The sequence below is a fragment of the Lactuca serriola genome, chromosome 5, assembly GCF_051521515.1.
Source record: "Lactuca serriola cultivar US96UC23 chromosome 5, Lser_US96UC23_V15, whole genome shotgun sequence".
NCBI classification, from domain to species: domain Eukaryota; kingdom Viridiplantae; phylum Streptophyta; class Magnoliopsida; order Asterales; family Asteraceae; genus Lactuca; species Lactuca serriola.
In genome coordinates, this window is record NC_136412.1 from 248,361,526 (window position 1) to 248,369,279 (window position 7,754).

The following is a 7,754-nucleotide window of genomic DNA, read 5'->3' on the forward strand; positions in this document are numbered from 1 at the left end:
CACCTCCTCTACATTCTCCATCAAATTTTGTTTCACCAATGTAACCCTTGAGACTCTCAGCTATTACCACTGAGGTTTATGGTTACACAAAATATGTATCTATGATCTTAGATGCGTACACTGCGTGCTAAGTGAGACCCAAAATCCAACACCTATATAGAATTGACGGTGAATTTCAAAATTCAAGATCTCACTTGTTACCTATCGAAATCTCTTTTTATTTTTGCGTGATAATTATGAAATTGTATAACACCAAGGCATTTCTTCCCAAAAGATCCATATTAGCTTTTGTTTTTGAGATTTCAATTACATATTTAGTCACAACAAATGATATCCAACCCACTTGTTCAATAGACCACATCGGTCTCACAAGTGCTTAACTCAACTTTTGGTCTTATATTAAGTATCGAAGTTCGGTTCAAGATAAGCCACCCCTTAAAGCCATTATATAAAAGGAAGCCTTTCGATGTTTCTTAACAAACACTCGATCGTATTTTTCGGGAAGCCATACAAGCACTTCAAGTCTCTCTTGACTTTGAAGGAAAAGATTCGTGCCCGGAATCATCTGTTTCATGTCATACTTGACATCACTCACATCCGATACACATTTTGCTTTATTTCTTTATCTTTGGAACACTCTCGCACGAAAATTCTTGGTAATTTTCCAAAATTCTAGTTCATGTTACTAATGGCTTGTTTTGTTGTCAAATGGAGCGAAAGTGGTCACTTTGAAGCAAATAAATGAGTTATGTTTTGCTTGGGCCGCAAATTGAAGATTGTTTTGAAGCAAAAATATGTGGATAAGAATTTGCATCAAGTCATCAAACAAGTATTAAATTTGGGCACATGAATTTGAAACGGTTCCTATACCCACGCATGATGACGTCTATCTAGGTAATCCAAGCTGTCACATTGCACTTTTTCAGGCGACGTTTTAGCGATCGTATACTCATTACAGACGATTTTTTCTCTCTCCTTGAAATGGTATAAAGGAGGATTCTCACACCTCTTGTACATCACTACTTTTTTTGTTACAACAGGCGATTGTTACTGTTCATCTTCTTCTTAACATCAACAATGGCGGAATCATCATCTCTTCAAGATCAAAGTGCATTATCATCATTGCTTGCAATCAACCCTACTCAGAATATGATCATTCATTTAACTCCATTCTTATATGATTCCTATATGTTACATGTCGTTGAATATATCAAGTACTCACCACTGGTAATCGCTCTTACGGAGGTGGAATCAATTCCCATGTCCCTGTTGTCTCAATTATATTCTACTACGACGTACGACAAGAACAAGGAGATGATCTACTTTCAAATTTTTAATCACAAGGCATCAATCTCAAAAAGTCGATTCTGCTCTCTGTTAGGGCTTGCTGTCGATGCTTCAGTTATCTCTCCGAATTTCATCACCACGACTCAGTTGTTTACAATGTTCTATGAAATGGGTTATACTGAGGTACTTACCACTTTCACAAAGTTTAGGAAATCCTGTTTACCTCCACAATGGAATGGGTTACTTGCTATTCTACACAAGGGGTTATCTGAACGGGTCGGTGGGTATGATGGATCAAACAAGTGTTTCGTGACTATTTTGTATGGTCTCTACAATGGACTCAACTTGGATTATGGTTCCTTGATCTGGTCTCAACTGGTGCAGAGTTTGAACTCCTCAGCCAAACACTCTGAAATTTCTTCTGGTCGTTTCTGGACCCTTGTCACTCGCCGGGCAATTAACTCTCTCCTGATCTATGTCATGAAGGATGATGTGCTTTCTTCTATAGCAACCTTTCACACTAAGAAGATTATTGTTGCTAATCTAACAAATTTTCCACAGAATGGTTCAAATCCTGAAACAATGTATCGATGTGTTTCTACAGAAAGTAATGTGATGGTTGAGTACCGATTGCTTCCTCCCAAGAATCCACGACAATTGACTCCTGAAATGCAAGCTGCTCTGGATGATATTGAGAAGCCAGCAAAGCGAGGAAAGAAAGCAAATTCCAAGAAGGTGGATACCAAAGGACCTTCTTCCAAGCCAGTTAAATCCAAGAAGCGAAAAGCTGAAAAAGCTACTTCATCGGCTCCTAAGAAAGTTAAGAAGATGGACCGAAGACCAAAGACTCTTTCACATTCCAACTCTGGTAATGATGAGGAGCAGTATGCTGATGAGGAAGAGGAAGATCAACGTGAAGGTTCTCCTAGGGGTAATACACCACCTCGGTCTCCAACTCCAGAAGGAACTCTTAATGATTTTGTTCCCACTCCTCCTCCATCACCACCGAATACTACTATTCCAGTTTTGATTGCCCCAATTCCTCCAACTCCTACAACTCAAACTACTACCACTGTTCCACCACCACCACCTGTCAGCTCAATACCCTTATCTACAAACCTATTACCCCCTCCCATTATTTCCCAAGCAACTATCAACACTACACCGATCATCAGAGCCACAACCGAATCTCCGGTACAAGTCAACACATCTGATGTGTGGGCGAAGACTGAAGATAATTCTAAAGTTAAAACCAAGCCTATTTCCCCAACTCATTCCAGTGAGTCTGGTACTGTTCTTGGAGGCGCTGATTTTGAGTTTGATTCCACCTACTATAGTCCATACTGAATTCCAAGTGATGTTGATGATGAAGCTGCTCCAATGACCAAGCAACAGCTGAACAGTGTTCATGAAAAGCTAGATACACTGATCGACTCAACAAAGAAGTATAATGATGTTGTTTTGAAAGCGTTCATGGATACAACCCTGCAACAATATCATGAGTCCATCAATAAATCCACGACTGTTGTGGCTGACTCTACTTCTTTATGCAAAAGAGCAACATCCGATATCAAAGACCTTATTCATGATTCCAAGATTTTCTTAGAATCTCTCAAAGGTCATTTTGATACAAGTGCTACCAAGGTGACTGCCTCAATAGATTCTCTTTCTCAGCTACTTCAAGGGGAGCAAGTCAAGCTTGAGACAGTTCGTTCTGATATTCTAACTGATAATAAGTCTTTTCTGTCAACGGTTGATTCTCGTTCAGAGAAACTTCAAACTGATTTGGCATTGGAACACAAACTATGAGAAGATCTTGCTCAAATAACCACTACCGTTGAAGTACAAAAGGTTGAGCTTGCAAAAGCAGAATGGGAGATCGCTTTGTTGAAAATCGAGCGTGCGGTTTTTCGAAGCTGTGTTGGTGATGTTCTCAATATGCTGAACAATGTGGTTCATGCTCATGATCTGATTCTTACTCTTACCATCAGGAATCACCTAACCTCCAAGCTCCTTCCAGTGATTTAACTTTTACGTGAGATGAAGGGTGTTTCAGAGAGGAATGTTCCTCCGCAACAAGGGGGAGAAGGTAGGTCACAAGCTCCTCCTGTTCAACCTACTGTTAAACCGAAGGTGATTGTCAAAAACGAACCGAAGGATAATGTAGCTTCGGATTCTGGTAATCGAGAGAAGAAGAAAGGTCTCATTGATGAAAATGATGATAGTGATGAAGACAAAGAGACTATTGCTGATGCCCTGAAACGCAAGAAATGGGATAAGGAGATAGATGAAAATCTTCGGGGTGTAAGAGAAAAAGAAGAAAAGGATCGAAAAAAGAAAGAAGAGCATGATACTCTTGTCTGCAAACAAGCTCCTTTCCCTCCTTAGACTAGGGAAACACTGATCAAAGAAGCAATAGAGTTTCCTAGCATGTACTGGATGGAACCTGTTACTTCGTTTGATTATGAGAATACGAGGGACTCACAGTTTGATATGCCTATAACACGAAAGGCATTTACTTTTCACTGCTTTGTTTCAACTATTGAAGTTCCCTTCCCACATCCTCAAGTTGATCGTGAACTCATTGATTTCTATCTCAAGTTTGGTCATCCTTAGTATCTAACTTGGAGTGCACAGAGGATTACAACGATTAAAGTGTTGAAACATAGGCCTGTAGGGAAATTTGTTAATGTTCATTTCAAAATAACTCGAGGTTCAAACAACTTAGTTTTTGTGATTTCCCTACCAGACCTTCCTAACTTAAATCCTCATGATTGGATTCTGTTGTTCAATACTTTGCTCACTAATGCGAAGGAGTATGAGACGATCCTAGAGCATATAAAAAGGATGTTGGCTTCCTATATCTATGAAGTTGCTAAGATGGATCAGGAGATTGCCAATGTTTTAAGGAAGAAACCGAAAGTGAAGCCTACTACAAAGCCAGGAGATATCAACAAAATGAGTCTCGGCGAGATTGATTCCACTCAACTCACTTTCATGTTCATAAGAGCCAAAGGTGAAAAGTTTTTGTTTGCTCTTGTTGACAGGCATATTTTCTCCACCGACTACTTGGAACACATTCTAAATCTTATTCATCGGTGTAAGGAGAACTCTGACTCAGACAAGAGGAATTTTACGGACATGATTTGGTGGTACATCACTTTTAGACAAACTCTTTTGGCCATTATACCGAGCGTGTTCAAGACTGTCAAGAAGTCTACTATACCTCAACCGAACTGAGCTCTCAGCTCCATTGACGCAAAGGGGGAGATTGTTGGATATCTAGTGTTACGTTATGGGCTCGCTTTTTTATATCCGGATTGGTCCTATTCATCCATGATTATAGATTAGGTTACGTTATTTATAGTACATGCATGTATGCCTTAGATACGGTTGTCATTATTATCATTATTATTGCTTTGTAACCCTAAAACACTTCTACAGTCGAAGTTCTTAATCGAGCTCTTCTGAGGTGTTAAAGTTTAATCATTCTACTCTAGTTAAACCATTCTTGTGTTCTTTATTGTGTTATCTAGTAAGTTATCTTTTATTATTCTGCTTGAATCCATCGATCATTAAGGAATATCATTCCAACAATTTGTCTCAAGGATCATCACAACACCTTAACAGTGTACATAAGTATAGGCGAGCGCTCAATCCTCACTCCTAGATGAAGGCTAAACATGTAACATCCGGAATTTCAGGTATTTTGTTTATTCGATGAATTTCAAGTTTTATGGAAGAACTCGGCGAGTTGATGCGTAGACTCGCCGAGTAGAGACGCGAATCATTATCCCCCTGGATGGCTGGACTCGGCGAGTACACGCTGTTTAATGAAACCCTAATTCCTCAGGTTTGGGGCCTATTTAAAGGGCCTTATGGCCGTCATTTGCGGCTACCAGACCCCAGAGAGAAACCCTAAGTGAGCTAGAGCGTTTGTGAGAGAAAAGGAGTTATTTCTTGATCATTTGTTAGTGTTTTGCAAATAGAAGAGGACCCCAGATAAAAGGAGGCTGAAAAAGGTGCTAATCCAGTGATTCTAGAGCTCAGAGACTTCATTTTGAGGTATTCATTCGACCCTTCTTCAGTTTATGGTGTAATTCTTAGAGTTAGGGCTTTTTAGCCCTTTAGAGGATGGTTATAAGGAGTAATTGGTCCCTTCTCGTGTTGGTGCTGTAGATCTCGACCCAAAGAGGTCCAGAGACCCTTTTCCCTTGAGCTTTATGGGTGTTAATGGAGGTTATGAGCTTAGGATGTCATTTTAGAGGCCATATCTTCAAATAAGGCCTTTGAGCCTTTGCATGAGCACCAAGATGCTACCTTTACGTGATTATAATGCTTTGGGAAGCTGGATCTATGATTTAGAGGAGCGGATCTCACCTCAGGAGGCCAGTTCAGCTTGAGCATGGCATGAATTCGCCGAGTTCATTAGTCGAATCGGCGAGTAGGACGAGGGTTTTCCCTATAATCACACAGTTGGTGACTCACTGAGTTGGGGAAGTGACTCGGTGAGTCAGAGGGAATCTAGAGGCCAGAGTGCACGATGGTACTCGCCGAGTCAGGAGCCGGACTCGGCGAGTTGGGTCGGGACATTTCACAGAATGTGATCAGTGATGATTTGCGGAGTTGAGGTTGACTCAGTGAGTCGAATGAGGACTAGGAGGGTGAAGAACACGTGTGGACTCGCCGAGTCACAGTTGTGCACTCGGCGAGTTTGGTCAAGGTTGACTGTTGATTTCGTTGACTTTTAGGGTTAGTCAATGTTTGGACCTTAGAGTCATCGAAAGGGTAGGATAGTCTTTTACCCTTCCTAGAGGATGTATAGAGAGAGAGTTTAGCCTAGCCCGAAGGGTTGTATTAACTAGAGTATTTATTTCATGTGATTAGGCAGGGGCTAGACCAGAGTTTACCGAGTCAGAGATTTACTGAGATATCCGAGGTGAGTCTTCTCACTATACTTTACCTTGAGTAGGTAACTAGAGTTATGCGATACAATGTTCGTATGCTATATATATGTTATGAGTTGTACTGCATTATTCTATGTGATTTATGCTGTGCATGTTACAGAGTTAGAACCTGAGGGTTCACAGAGTTTGGGTGCACGGACCCACAGAGTTATAGCCTCGAGTGGCTAATATGTGTTATATGTGGTATTTTAGGGAACTCACTAAGCTTTGTGCTTACAATGTTTTGTGTTATGTGTTTCAGGTACTAGCGAGGATCGCGGAAAGGCGCCGGCTTGATTAGTACACACACGGGATTTTTATGTTATGAGATCTTGGGATTGATATATGTTATGAATTGAGTTTTAAAACAATGATGTTTTATGAATAATGAATGAATTATGTTTTTATAAAATTCGAAAAATTGTTTTGGAAATTACGGTGTTACAAGTTGGTATCAGAGCCTTGGTTTAAGGGATTCGAGTACACCTTCGGGCGTATTTAAACTCAAGCTGTGGATTTGAGAAAATATTTTCAAAAGAGAACCAAGCTTTCTAAAAAGAGTGAAAGATTTTTGGAAAATGCGGAGCAGAATCGTGTGTATGATCAGTCAGCACCCGACGATGATTTCCCAAAATACCCTTATGTTATATGTTTATGAGATTGATATGATGTATTCTCGTGCTAGAGTGGGCTAGGTATTTCTATTAGGACTAGAGTGGCCTGATTTGTGATGCCTTAGCCTAGGGGGGTGAGCTGCTATGAGATGCTTGAGAGTGAGTAGGTAGCAGTGAGGAGCTTATGAGAGATCTGTTAGAGAATGGGTTATGCATAATAGAGTACTTGGGACTTGGGATCCTAAGTGGAGGACTTGGGGTATATATTGATACGGTGTGGACGGTAGTATTGGGGCCGTACTACTGAAAACACTAGGGTGGTGTACAGTTCAAGTAAGAATCTTCGGGATGCCAGGGATCAAGGAGGGATGAGTTACCGAGTACGAGTATGCTCGAGTGAGTTTCTAATATATCGTATGTTGTATTTCAGAGGTAGATCATGGTGAGGACACGTCATACGCCAGAGAGCAGCGGGACTAGTGATAAGGAGATCCGCCGGATCATCCATGGGGAGGTGGCTGCGGCCATCAGGGCAGAGATACCAGAGATGTTCGGGTCTATTAAGACCACGCTGATTGAGACTTTTGACGTGCGTTATGCCGCTCTTTCTGAGGCTGTTGTTGCAGCGGCCACCGTAGCCGTCGCTGCTGCTAGGCCGCAGGGGGGTGACTCGTTGTTGTTCAGGGAGTTCAGCAACACGAAGCCACCAGATTTTGATGGGACGCAGGATCCGATTGCAGCGATGAGATGGGTATCTGACATTGAGGGGTCTTTCTATACATGCTCGTGCCCGGAGCACTTGAGAGTTCGGTTTACGCTGAACCAGCTTCGCCTGGAGGCGAAGGACTGGTGGAAGTTCACGACAGCAGACTATTCTCCAGCAGAGCTTGCTGCGGTGACCTGGGAG